General features: G+C 47.0%; 1 protein-coding gene and 1 long non-coding RNA gene across 9 annotated transcripts in view; one reads left to right on the top strand and one right to left on the bottom strand.

Moving 5' to 3' along the window:
* The window catches only part of LOC120400915, a 76,177-nt gene extending 65,815 nt beyond the window's left edge, over positions 1–10,362 (bottom strand). Inside the window, exon 1 of the long non-coding RNA XR_005596158.1 lies at positions 10,279–10,362. This is a non-coding gene — a long non-coding RNA (uncharacterized LOC120400915). The remainder of the gene's footprint in view (positions 1–10,278) is intronic.
* Positions 1–13,707, top strand: part of LTBP1 (latent transforming growth factor beta binding protein 1) — a 336,620-nt gene that overhangs the window by 275,450 nt on the left and 47,463 nt on the right. The window lies entirely within an intron of this gene.

Below are 13,707 nucleotides of genomic sequence, written 5' to 3'. Positions count from 1 at the left end.
ATAAATCCATGGTACGCCCACATCTCAAATACTGTGTAAAGATGTGGTCTCCTCACCTCAAAAAAGATATTCTAGCACTAGAAAAGGTTCAGAAAAGGGCAACTAACATGATTAGGGGTTTAGAGAGGGTCCCATACGAGGAAAGATTAAAGAGGCTAGGACTCTTCAGCTTGGAAAAGAGAAGACTAAGGGGGGATATGATAGAGGTATATAAAATCATGAGTGATGTCGAGAAAGTGGATAAGGAAAAGTTATTTACTTATTCCCATAATACAAGAACTAGGGGTCACCAAATGAAATTAATAGGCAGCAGGTTTAAAACAAATAAAAGGAAATTCTTCTTCACGCAGCGCACAGTCAACTTGTGGAACTCCTTACCTGAGGAGGTTGTGAAGGCTAGGACTATAACAATGTTTAAAAGGGGACTGGATAAATTCATGGTGGCTAAGTCCATAAATAGCTATTAGCTAGGATGGGTAAGAATGGTGTCCCTAGCCTCTGTTCGTCAGAGGATGGAGATGGATGGCAGGAGAGAGATCACTTGATCATTGCCTGTTAGGTTCACTCCCTCTGGGGCACCTGGCATTGGCCACTGTCGGTAGACAGATACTGGGCTAGATGGACCTTTGGTCTGACCCGGTACGGCCATTCTTATGTTCTTATAAAACATATTCAAATAACAGCAAGAATCTGGCTTATACACACAAAGGTCAGTAAAAGGAGAATTTAGGCCCCAATCCTGCCAGTGCTTTAATTCAGGTGGAGCCCTGATCGCTGAATCAATATGACTCTGCACAGGCCTCTGGATCCACCTGTGCAGATGCAGTTGAAGGATTGAGACCTTAGGCTGCAACTCCATCTTTTTCTCACCTCGGTATTTAAGATAATGTGCTCAATTATTGGGGCATTCAAAACAGTAGATTACCAGTATTCATGAAATAAAAAGTGTGCAGTTTTGGCATCCAAAATATAATATGTTTACTCCTGGACCAGTTCTATTAAAAATGTGGCCTCACCAAAGACCAGTTATAAATTTATGATGCAAAAACTCATGAAACTTCAAGGATAAAAAAACCAAATATATCACTAATAGTGTTGTAAAGCTAGGATTCTCAGGGCGAAAGTTAAGAGGAGATTTTTGGGTGGAGATCAGGAGAAGATGACACAAAAAAGAGTCATGGGGGTGTCTAATAGTGTCATCTGTTTCTACCCTATTAGCTGTGAAGCAGCTCACAAACATCTGATATTAAAGTTTGTTATTCCGATTACCATAGCTCTGCCAACGTACATCATTCCTACCAATAACATCTCTGCTCCTTAGTCTTGGGCCTTTCTTGAACAGAGACTGCCAATGATGTCAAACTATTCTTGGTGGCTTTATAATCTGCATTAATGTTTGTTAGACACTAGACTGAGTCTGGTGTCCAAATCCAAATTGTATGTCTTTACATTTCAAGGGAGACCTTTCATACTGTCATTACTACCAAATAATTTTTATTTAAATATATAGTTCTTCTTCAAGTGCTTGTTCATGTCAATTCCCATCAGATGTGTGCGTACCATATGCATGACAGCTGGAAGATTTTTCCCCTAGCAGTATCCGTAGGGTCGGTCTGGGTGCCCCCCTGGAGTCACGCCCTCATGGTACTCAATATAGTGCCCTGCTGACCTGACCCCCCTCAGTTCCTTCTTACCACCTGTGATGGCTAGCTGGAACTCCCCATTGCTCTTGCCTTGGCAAGCACGTGCTTTGCAGTATCATGTGTATATAGTTAAATGCAGTAGTAGTTTAGTTAGTGTAGATAGTTTTCTCTCATAAGTTTTCTTTGGGGGTCAACCCCCCATGCTTTCCCCGGCTCTGTGGTATGCCTCGGTCCCCAGGCTTTAAGCCATGCTCGAACTGCAGCAGGCTTATGCTGAGAAGTGACCCACACACTTCCTGCTTGAAGTGTCTCGAGGAGGGTCACCTTGGGGACTGTTGTAAAATCTATAGAGGGTTTCGCCCTAGGACCCTCAAGGACAGAAAACAGCGCCTCCGAGTTCTGCTTATGGAGGCAGCACTTTGGCCTCAGTCGGACCCTGGTACGGTGGACTCGGGCCCAAGCGCCGCCTCCTCAGTGCACAGTGCTCTGGCACTGTTGACACGTGAGCCGGAGCCGAGGAAGGACTCCTCTAAGGATCCTCGCCACTGCCACGGCTCTGTGCACAGCTCCCAGGCATGGGTCAGGCACCGGTCTCACTCCCCGGTGTCCCATAAAAGAAAGAAGGCTGACAGAGGGCACTCCCTGACCAGGTCTAAAGACCAGGTGGCCAGCAAGCCCCCATCAGGTGCCCATTTGGTGGAGCCTCCGTTGACTCCTGCCCCACACTGCTCACCAGCTGGAGGACCTATAGCTTCCCTCCACGCCGGAAGCGTTCAAAGTGGCATCGGACCTCCTGGTGCTGACAGCGCCACCCTCCCCTCCAAGGCGGGAGAGGTTGCTGGCACCAGTTCCTAGCCCAATCCACTCCGTGGGCAAGCTGGCAAAAATGGTGGCAATGAGGGTATCATCCCTTGCATGCCAACCTCCAGCACTGGTGGCCCGTGTTGGGGAGCCACTCTGGTCCTCCAGTTGGCATTGCTCGCTGGCATCAAGTGGCTCCACTCCTCCGTGGTCTTCACAGTTGGAGACCTTGGAGTCGGAATTGGAGTCATTGCGCTCCAGTAGGAACAGAAGATCCTGCTCCCACCATGTCTGACAGCCCTACCCAGCGTGGTGGCTGGGACAATGGCAGGCTCCTCAGTGGCCCTTCTGGACACCATGGGCCTATCATCAGAGCCAGGGTTCCAGACCAGCATTGGTGGCCTCGGTGTCCTTTGGGCCGCTGCACACGCCCTCTGCACTGCTGCTGGGGACCCATCTTGCAGCTGTACTGACACTGACCATCTCAGCACCGACCACGATGTCAATGATCTCAGCGCCAATTGCTGCACCATCCTTGGCATTGATTGCGGCTCCAGCTGCGGCACTGCTAGTGACACCGACTACGGCGCCACCCACGGCACTGGCTGTGGCTCCAGTGTTCCTCACTCCTAGGGACCCCAGAGGGGCCAAGGGCAGGGAATAGGCTCCAGTACCAGCCGCCATCTCATCCTCCTTGTCTCCGGATGAGGCAGCGGCTGGCTCAGCAACTGCTCAAGCTTTAGAGGACAGCAGGGTTCTACAGCAGCTGCTGAGATGGGTGGCCCAGAACCTGAATATTAAATCTGAGGAGGTGGTGGAGGAGGCCAACCCAATGATCGACATTCTTTCCCCTCCAGGGCCATCCCGTATTGCACTGCCATTGATTAAAACCATCAGCGATGCCACAAAGACCCTGTGGCAGACCCCGTCCTCATTGCCACCTACTGCCAAGAGGTACGAGTGGAGATGTGTGTCCCCTTAAAGGGGTATGAACACCTTTACATGCACCCCCAACTGGACTCCCTGGTAGTGGATGGGGCCAACCAGCGTGAGCGCCAGGGCTATCAGGCCCAAGAAACGAGAGGCCAAAAGACTGGACCTCTTCGGAAGGGAAATCTATTCCACACGAGGGTTGCAGCTCCATATCATTAACCATCAGGTGGTGGTTAGCAGGTACAATTATAATACTTGTGGGCCATGCAAAAATTTGCAGAACTCCTCCCTATGGATTCTCATGAGGGGGTTTCCGTGCTAGAAGAGGAGGGCAAATTAATTTCCCATGCATCCCTGTAGGCAGCCCTGGACGCAGCGGATGCAGCATCTTGCACTATGGCTACCAGGGTGGCCATGAGGAGGAGTTCCTGTCTGCAAGTCTCTGGCCTTCCCTATGAGGTGCAGCAGACAATCCAGGACCTCCCCTTTGAGGGTCAGTCTTCATTTTCTGAGAAAACTGACTCTCGTCAGCACAGCCTCAAGGACTTTCAAGCCACCTTGAAGTCCTGGGCCTCCACACCCCTGCCATGCAATGGAGGCACATTAGACCCCAGCCCCCACAGACGAATTACCAACCTCTGGGTAGGCAGGACAGGTCATGCAGGAGAAATAGGAACTCAAGGAAGAGACCTCGCCCCTCCTCTGGTTAGGACTCTGGACAGTCTAAATCCTCCTCAGGCCCAAAACCAGTCGTTTGAAGGTGCACCCAGGGGCGAGACACCAGTGCAAAGACTGGATCCATCCTACTTTATCTTTTTGTCCCGTCTATCCCCTTTCTACCATTCATGGGCCCGTATTATGTCAGACTGCTGAGTGCTCCGCATGGTAGAGAGGGGATATTCACTCCAATTCTATTCCCTCCCGCCCTTCCACCCCACTTCCCCATCCCTCTTCAGGGACCCTTCTCACAAGCAACTCCTCATACAGGAGGTGCAATCGCTGCTCTCGCTGGGGGCAGTGGAAGAGGTTCCTCAGGAGCAGAAGGGCAAGGGCTTCTGTTCCTGGTATTTCCTAATACCAAAAGCCAAAGGCAGGCTCAGGCCCATCCTAGACCTGCGAGAGCTCAAGTTCATATGGAACTTGAGTTTCTTCATGGGCTCCTTGGTCTCCATCATCCCTTCCTTGGATCCGAGGGATGGTATGCCACCCTCAACTTGAAGGCCCCATACTTTCATATAGCAATCACACCATCCCACAGAAAATACCTCAGGTTTGTGGTGCACAACAACAACTTCTATTTCACAGTCCTTCCTTTCGGCCTGTTAGCAGCGGCTTGGGTATTTACCAAATGCAGGGCAGTCGTGGCTGCGTTTCTGCACAGGTGCCAGGTACAGGTATTCATATACCTCGATGACTGGCTGATCAAGGGCCGCTCCAGGGCTCAAGTGGAGGCACAATTCAGATTCATCATTGCAATGTTTGACAAACTGGGCCTTCTCCCAAACGCAGGGAAGTCAACTCTGTCCCTTGTTCAGAGGATAGAGTTCATACAGGCAGTGCTGGACTTGACCCGGGCCAAGGCGTACCTACCGGAATCAAGGTTCTGGGCCTTGGATGACATCATTCGGAGTCTCAGGCAGTTCCTCCTCACCACAGCAAGGAATTGCCTCAAACTTCTGGGACACATGGCCGCTTGTTCATATGTAGTGCAACATGCCAGGCTCAGACTCCAGCCACTCCACTCATGGCTAGCCTCAGTGTATCGGCCGGTCCAGGACAATTTGGACAGGTTTGTTACTTTGCCTCACCCGGGCCTCAACTCCCTTCTGTGGTGGCTCGACCCACACCTAGTCCCCTTCATCAGCCCCCAGCTAACTCTCTCGTTGGTTACGGACGCATTGGACTTGGGTTGGGGGCACATCTGGGAAATCTCAGGACACAAGGCCTCTGGTCTCAGGCAGAGCTCGCTTTCCACATCAATGTCTGAGAGCGGTACGCCTGGTATGTCAGACTTTCCGAGCCCATTTAAGTGGGAGATGTGTATCAGTGATGACAGACAACACCACAGTGATGTTCTATATCAGCAAACAGGGGGGGTCCATGCTCCTCTCCCCTGTGCCAGAAAGCCCTCATGCTGTGGGACTTTTTTGTAGAGCAGTCAATACACCTGCAAGCATCATACCTCTCTGGGGTACAGAATGAGTTAGTGGACTATCTCAGCAGGTAGTTCCATAGCCATGAGTGGTCCCTATGCCCAGATGTTGCAAACTCCTTTTTCCATCAATGCAGCTTTCCCCAGGTAGACCTCTTTGCCACATGGCACAACAGGAAGTGTCAGCAGTTCTGCTCCTTCCTGAATCACAGCCTGGGCTCCATAGCAGACGTATTCCTCCTTACCTGGGGAGGCTGTCTCCTATATGCGTTCCCGCCTATCCCTCTCCTTCACAATGTGCTCCTCAAGATACAGAGGGATTGAGCGGTGGTAATATTGATAGCCCCGGCCTGACGCTGCCAACTCCTGGACATGTCTATGGAAGCCCCAGTCACTTTTCTGCTCTTCCCTGTCTTGATAACTCAGGATCACAGCCGTCTCCAGCACCCAAACATCGAGTCGTTGCACCTCATGGCGTGAAAGCTCTGTGGCTAAACCCGGTTGAGCTCTCCTGCTCGGACCAGGTTAGACAAGTTCTCCTTGGCAGTGCAGTAAGAAACCCTCCACTAGAGCTACCTACCTTGCCAAATGGAAGAGATTTTCAATCTGGTCAGCACAGCATTGTTCGTCCCCGACGTTCCCCTCTATTCCGCTCATATTGAACTACCTTCTCCATCTCAAGCAGCAGGGACTGTCCATGTCATCAATAAGGGTTCAGTTGGCCACCATCTCTGCCTTCATCCATGCTCAGAGGGCCAGTCAGTCTTTGCCAACCCTATGGTTAGCTGTTTCCTCAAAGGTCTCAACAGGCTATATCCATAAGTTTGACAGCTGGTTCCGGCCTGGGACCTCAACCTGGTCCTTTCCATACTGACGGGGCCACCCTTTGAACTGCTAGCGACATGCTTCCTGCTCTACCTCTTGTACAAGGTGGCCTTTCTGGTGGTGGTAACCTCAGCCAGGAGGTGTCTGAGCTCAAGGCCCTAACTTCAGAGCCTTCTCACACAGTGTTCTATAAGGACATGGGGTTCAGCTCAGGCCCCACCCAGCTTTTCTCCCGAAGTTTGTCTCCCAGTTTCACATTAAACAGGATATCTTCCTCCCAGTGTTCTATCTTAAGCCGCACTCAAGTGGCAGGGAGCAGAGGCTTCACTCATTGGATGTCCGCAGAGCGCTAGCCTTTTACATCGAGAGAACAAGGCCGTTCCGAAAGTCCGTGCAACTTTTCATGGCTGTGGCAGAGAGGATGAAAAGTCTTCCAGGCTCTTCTCAATGAATTTTGTCGTGGATCACATCCTGCATCTGAGAGTGTTACAAACTGGCGGTGGTGCCTGCCTCTCTGCTCACTCCACCAGGGCGAAGGCTTCTTCAGCAGCATTCCTGGGGCAGGTTCCCACCCAGGAAATACGCAGAGCGGCGACGTGGTCCTCCATACATACTTTCACCACGGATTATGCGATTACCCAGCAGGTCAGAGACGATGCATCCTTTGGTAGAGCGATGCTCCAGTCAGTGGACAACTTCGACCCCACCTCCCTAATTTAGGCTTGGGAGTCACTTGATTGGAATTGACATGAACAAGCACTCAAAGAAGAAAAAACTGTTACTCACCTTCTCATAACTGTTGTTCTTCAAGATGTGTTGTTCATGTTCATTCTAATACTCACCCTCCTGTCCCGCTGTCAGAGTAGCCAGCAAGAAGAAACTGGGGGGGGGGGGTGGAGGTGGGGGTTGGGTCGGCAGGGCACTATATTGAGCGCCATGAGGGCGCAACTTCAGGGGGCACCCGGCCTACCCTACAGATACTGCTAGGGGAAAAATCTTCTGGCTGTCTTGCGCGCATATCTGATTGGAATGGACATGAACAACACATCTCCAAGAGCAACAGTTACAAGGTCAGTAACCATTTTTTGTTTTGTTTTGTTTTAACCCAAGTGAACTGAGAGTATTTGCATACATACCCATGCATGTCTTTTTTGCACATGCATCATTGGATGTGCATGCATAAATTCCTGATTTACACATACACATGCCCAAAAGAGAGACATCTTGCCATGCGTGCAACAGATTGGGAGATTTGCATTACACGTTCTGTAGTGCTTTACATATAGAAAATAGGGACATACAAATACATATTTATTGGCTTGCTGAAAATCAGGCCCTGAAAGTTTGTATTTCTTATGTCATTTGGAGGCAAGGGACAGTGCTATATAATTTATTTACTTAAGATTCCATCAACCCTACACATTTTATTTTTTACATTAATAACTTAGGGCACAATTAATCAAAGTTTTTAAATCTGTGCTTAATTTTAAGCATATGCTTTAGTTGTGTTGATGTCAACAGCACTTAATGTTAAGCATATACCTTAACATTTTTTTTTTGCTGCATCAGTGCAATATTAAGATATAAAAATATATAAAATACCTTTAGTCTATATTTAGTCCCCACTTTTTATATCTGGAATTCTGAGGCACTAATATAGCCATCATATTTACAGTCAGATAAATGTCTATATATTGGTATCTAGAATTTCTTTGGTTTGTTATAAGAAAAAAAGACTGAAAAATGTTAATAAATATTTTTAAAAACCCAATCAGATAAATGACTATTATCCCATAGTTACTTAGTAGAGTAAAATTTCTAATTTTTTAACAATGAAATAAAAAAATCAGAAATAACCAAAATTGTGAGAAACTAAATATCTAGGTACTAATCCATTTTTCCAAGGAAAAATTACACCAAAATATCTTTTAAAAGAATCTGTTTATTAAAAGGTTAATTGTGTGAGTGAGAGAGAGAGAGAGAAATTATGAGCTTGTAGACACAGACTGGCCTTTGTAAATTTCTTTTTTTAAAGATCTATGTCTCACTCACTTTCCAAACATTCATGACGCCTGCTTGACTAACCCTCAGTCACAGCTGTGTAAACAACAGACTTTTAAAGTGCTGAACAGATAATGGGAGGAGAAACCATCACATCAAATATAAAATGGGAATAAATAATCACATGATGAGAATGTTTCTCCTTCCTCCTGGGACAGCCTCCGAAGCTCTTTCCCTGGTAAATGGTGTGAAAACTTCCATGGTGTTTCTGCTATTTAAGCCTTTGGCCCTGATTCAGTTAGACATGTGGCATCTATCCAAAGAAAATGTATAACTTGGTGGTTAAAGTACTGCTCTCTCACCTTGAAATAACAGATTTAGTTCAGTTGAGTTTCTGCGACACATGATAGTCTTAATTTGGTTCCTATTGGATATCAGTTGATACCACAAAACCATCGTACTTTATGAAATGCAGTACATTATGGAAAATTGTAATTATCTGATGAAGGGAGACCACAGACTAAACTAACAAAGATGAAATAGCACTCAGCTGGGTGTTTCCCTTAATGTATACTTACTTACTTTGGCAAAACAGCAAAGGAGAGTTTGCATTGCTGGTGGCAATGTGGTGTCTGCCAGCCCCTCAAACTCCACAAACCAAAACATTAACTTTTCTAAGGAAGTTAGAAACAAATTCAAATGTATGTTTTGAACTAAAAGCCATAAATGTCTATTACACTCTCGTTGATTAAAACACAATAAAAGGCACAACAAAATAAATATTTTGGGCATGCTAATGTTAAAACAATTGTAGCTAATGAAAATTAAAGAAAATAAGCTTAGTAAAACTTACTTTATTTCTTATGTGCAACATTTTCATTTCATCATATTTTACAGATACTTGAAACTTGATGTTTTTATTGCCTATTACGATAGATATATAGATATAGATAGAGAGAGAGAGTGTGTGTGTCTGTATGTTGGGAAGCAGTGGTGGAAGTAAGAGCCTGAGGTTCATTTTATTCCCCCAGCCTCTGTTTTACCCTTTCCACCTTGAGATCCCACATCCCAGCCACTATCCTGACAACAAACAGGACTGGATGGGATTGGGAATGGTCCATTCCATAATTGGCATAGTTGGCTGCTTTTGAATTCCTTAAAGGCCCAGAGAATGAGGTAGATTCTAGGACAGTGAGGTGAAACTAGGTCTCCCTCATAATGGTTTAAACAACTATCACTAGACCAGCCTGATGCATTTTCCTGGACATGCAGGAAGAAAGACAGGATGTGAGGGATGTGCATTACTTAGGTCACAACTTTATTAATTTAACTCGTCTGAGGACTCATACAAGTCATCCTTCCTTCCTCACTTGTTTCCACCTATCTGAGGGGTGCTGTCAGCCCCCTGCTCTTCCAAACCGCATCCTAGCCTATTGTTGTGACTCCATATAAGGAGGGTGGTGAGGATTAAGGGGCTGGGGAAAGGAGGTTGTCTTCTCACTGTGCAACACATTAGGAGCCCCAACTTCGTTTCCCATCCTTCTCCTAAATTCACTTCCAGCTCCAGTGTATCAAGGAACCAGACCCCTATGGAATGAATACCTGCACTGGACACCTGCCACTTGCTAAGTTACAATATCTTGAACCTTACCTCCTGACCTATCCTGCCAGGTCCCTAAGTTGCTATGGGGAAGGCAAAAAACCCCACTCTGCCACAGCTAATGTGTCAGTGAGGAAAACAGTCCTTCCCAGTCCCCAAAAAGTCAACTAGTGCAGTGCCCACAGCAGACCACTAAATATGGTCCTTCTCTGATTCCATGGGTGGGAGGGTGGGAGCTACTAATTTGGGTGTGAGAGGGGGCTGCCTCCAAAGGGACAAGTTATATATTCTGTGCCCCAGTGCACGGGGCACCAATGGCTTACCTTAGCCCCTCCAGCCAGCCTCCAGGTTCAGTGATGTTTTGGCCTCCTCCCCATTTGAAGGAGTGAGGGGGACCCTTAAAGGAGCCAGGGCTTTTTTCTCCCTGCTGACCAGACAAAGACACATCTTTGAGGTTGCAAGCCAAATATAAATAAAAGAACAATAAGACAAACAACACAGTGTAACCACACAGCAACTTTGATCTCACTTCTTATATAACATAAAGATTTTGAAATACATAATAACTGAAGCATAAAATAAAGATTTCATCTCTCCCTGTAAATTTGTGACAATTTCAAAAAATGTCTGTTAGGGGGCTTATTCCTTCACCCTTTCACTTCTCTGGTCCTTCTCGCATGAACAGAGAGAAACAATACCTGAAGTCCAAAGGCGCAAACAATTAGATGTTTATTGGGGTGAACTTCCAGCAAGCATGATTCCAGTTTCCTTCCTTAGTGTCCCCCTTCCCAGCTCTGACACCACAGAGCCTTGCCTGTGTCCCTGTTCCTGTTCCCATCCCCTGTTCCCATTCCCCCTTTAGCAAAACATGATCCCAGTTCCCCCATCCCCAGTCCCTGTTCCTATTTCCCCCCCCCCACACACTTCCTGATTGACTGCAGACTATATAGTAAAACTTGAATTCTGCTTAGCTATACCTTAACCAATCATTTTACTGAAATTTAACTAACCAATCCTAACATACTGAACATGGTTATTTAACCAATTATACCCCACCACCTTAATTGGTTTACACTCAACAAAATTAATTATACAGGAGACAGAAACAATTACAGAACCAGACAGAGACCATGCAAATACATACAAAACAATACAGAAGTGACGATTTCACAACTACATCTATACAGACATAAGGGTTTTCCAGCTGTGTCTATTGATAAGTGAGTTCTTGTCAGACAGGGAAGAGCCTAGAAGATAGCATCCTTTCTCTGGAGGTGATAGAAATATCAGGGCAGGATTGTATTCCTAATAGCCCAATAGCACCTTATTTCAATGTGACTAGTTTGGAATGTGAGGATGTGACCATACACTTCCCAGCTTATGGCTGCCTAACTACATCTTAGCTGAAGGCCTTAGCCTGTCACAGTAAGAGAAGGCCATTACACAGACAGTGATCTTTGATTCTTTCTTTTATACCTCTACAACTAGCTAAGTGATAAGAATACACCTAAATTCTTAAAGTATAGGCCTTTGCAGACAGGCCTGATATCTATATCCTAACACTCCACCCCTTTTTATTCTTTTTCTTTTGGGATCCTCCTGCCCAGGTATCCCTAGAAAAGCATAGGACATATGGCGACACATTTCCTGATAGGGTCAGGCATCAAGGTAGAAGGTGTTGATATTCCATTTGTCCCACTGCCCCTTGTGTAGTACAGTGCTCTGCACCTTCTCTCATATGGGCATACCACACCAATTCCAATTAGTGTCCCAGGCCTGGTCTACACTAGGCGTTTAAATCGGTTTTAGGAGCTTAAAACCGATTTAACGCCAAAACCGTCCACACTAGGAGGCACCTTATATCGATTTTAATGGCTCTTTAAACCGGTTTCTGTACTCCTCCCTAACGAGAGGAGTAACGCCAGTATCGGTATTAACATATCGGATTAGGGTTAGTGTGGACGCTGATCGACGGTATTGGCCTCCGGGAGCTATCCCACAGTGCACCACTGACCGCTCTGGACCGCAATCTGAACTCGGATGCAGTGGTCAGGTAAACAGGAAAAGCCCCGCGAACTTTTGAATATTTCCTGTTTGCCCAGCGTGGAGCTCCGATCAGCACGGGTGGCGATGCAGTCCGAAATCAAACTAAAAAAAGAGCTCCCGCATGGACCATGCGGATGTGATCGCTGTAAGGGCAGGCAAATCCGTTCTATCAGCGCTCCATTACAGAAGATGAAATTCAGAATCCTTTTTTAAAAATCTCCAGACAGACGCCATAGCAGGGACTCAGCGCACTGCAGCGTGACAAGTGTAACGGAAAGCCAAAGAATCAAATGGACGCTCATGGACTGGAGGACTGAAGCTATCCCACAGTTCCTGCAGCCTCTGAAAATTATTTGCATTCTTGGCTGAGCTCCAAATGCTTCTAGGGTCAAACACAGTGTCCGCGGGTCATGGCATAGCTTGGCAATCTACTCACCCACCCCCCACCCACCCCCAGAAGCGAAAGGTAAAACAATCCTCTGACTCTTTTACATGTCACCCTATCTTTACTGAATGCTGCAGAGAGACGCGATAGTGCAGCAGTCAACACCAACATCCTTGCTCCCTCGCCATGGGCGGTTGATGGTACAATATGATGGAAATCCATCCTCATCATCAGCATCAGCTGATCATGCAAAAAGCTGGAAATCCATCCTCATGATCAGCTTCAGCTGATGGTACAAAAGGACTGGTAACCCTCGCCATCAGCCTATTGGCCCTAATTTTTCTGGTGGATGGATGGTGCAATATGGCTGGTAACCATCCTCATCATAGCAACAGGGGCTGAGCTCCATCAGCCCCACCCTTCATGTGTAAAGAAAAGATTCAGTTGCCCTGGACTAGCAGTGGGATGCTGGGCTTCTCTCCTACACACTGCTTAATGTCCTGTCTGGACTATCATAGCAGCTGGAGGCTGCCTTCCACTCATTTCTCACTAACAAGTCAGTGTGTCTTATTCCTGCATTCTTTATTACTTCATCCCACAAGTGGGGGGACAATGCTACAGTAGCCAAGAAAGGCTGGGGGAAGAACGGAATCAACAGGTGGGGTTGTTACAGGAGCACCCCTGTGAATAGCATACAGATAATTTCTCATGGCTCTGACACAGAGCAGGTGGTTCTCTAGCACACTTGCCTATATTAGGCAGCACAGATTCTATTTTTAGATACCAAAAGGAGGGATTGACTCAGGAGTCATTCCCAATTTTGCTTTTGCGCCCTGGCTGATCGGCCAGGGCACTTATGACAGCAGCCAATGGTACAAAACGATGGAAGGTGCAATATGGCTAGCAACCACTCTTGGCTTTTGCACCCCTGGCTGATTGACCAGGGGCACTAGCAGCAAATGGTACAAAAGGACTGGTAGCCATGATCATCCTCAGTTCCAATTTATGGAAGGGTTTGGATGGTGCAATATGGCTAGTAACCATCTCTGCTGTCATGCAAAAGCAAAAGCATGCTTCTGTGTAGCGCTGCTGAATCGCCTCTGTGAGCGGCATCTAGTACACATACGGTGAGAGTCACAAACGGCAAAACAAGCTCCATGGTTGCCATGCTATGGCATCTGCCAGGGCAATCCAGGGAAAAAAGGCGCGAAATGCTTGTCTGCCGTTGCTTTCCCAGACGAAGGAGTGACTGACGACATTTACCCAGAACCACCCGCGACAATGATTTTTGCCCCATCAGGCACTGGGATCTCAACCCGGA

This window comes from Mauremys reevesii, linkage group 3 (assembly GCF_016161935.1).
Source record: "Mauremys reevesii isolate NIE-2019 linkage group 3, ASM1616193v1, whole genome shotgun sequence".
Lineage (NCBI taxonomy): Eukaryota > Metazoa > Chordata > Testudines > Geoemydidae > Mauremys > Mauremys reevesii.
Note: the sequence above shows the minus strand (reverse complement) of the source record. Positions and strands in the feature narration are given on the sequence as shown.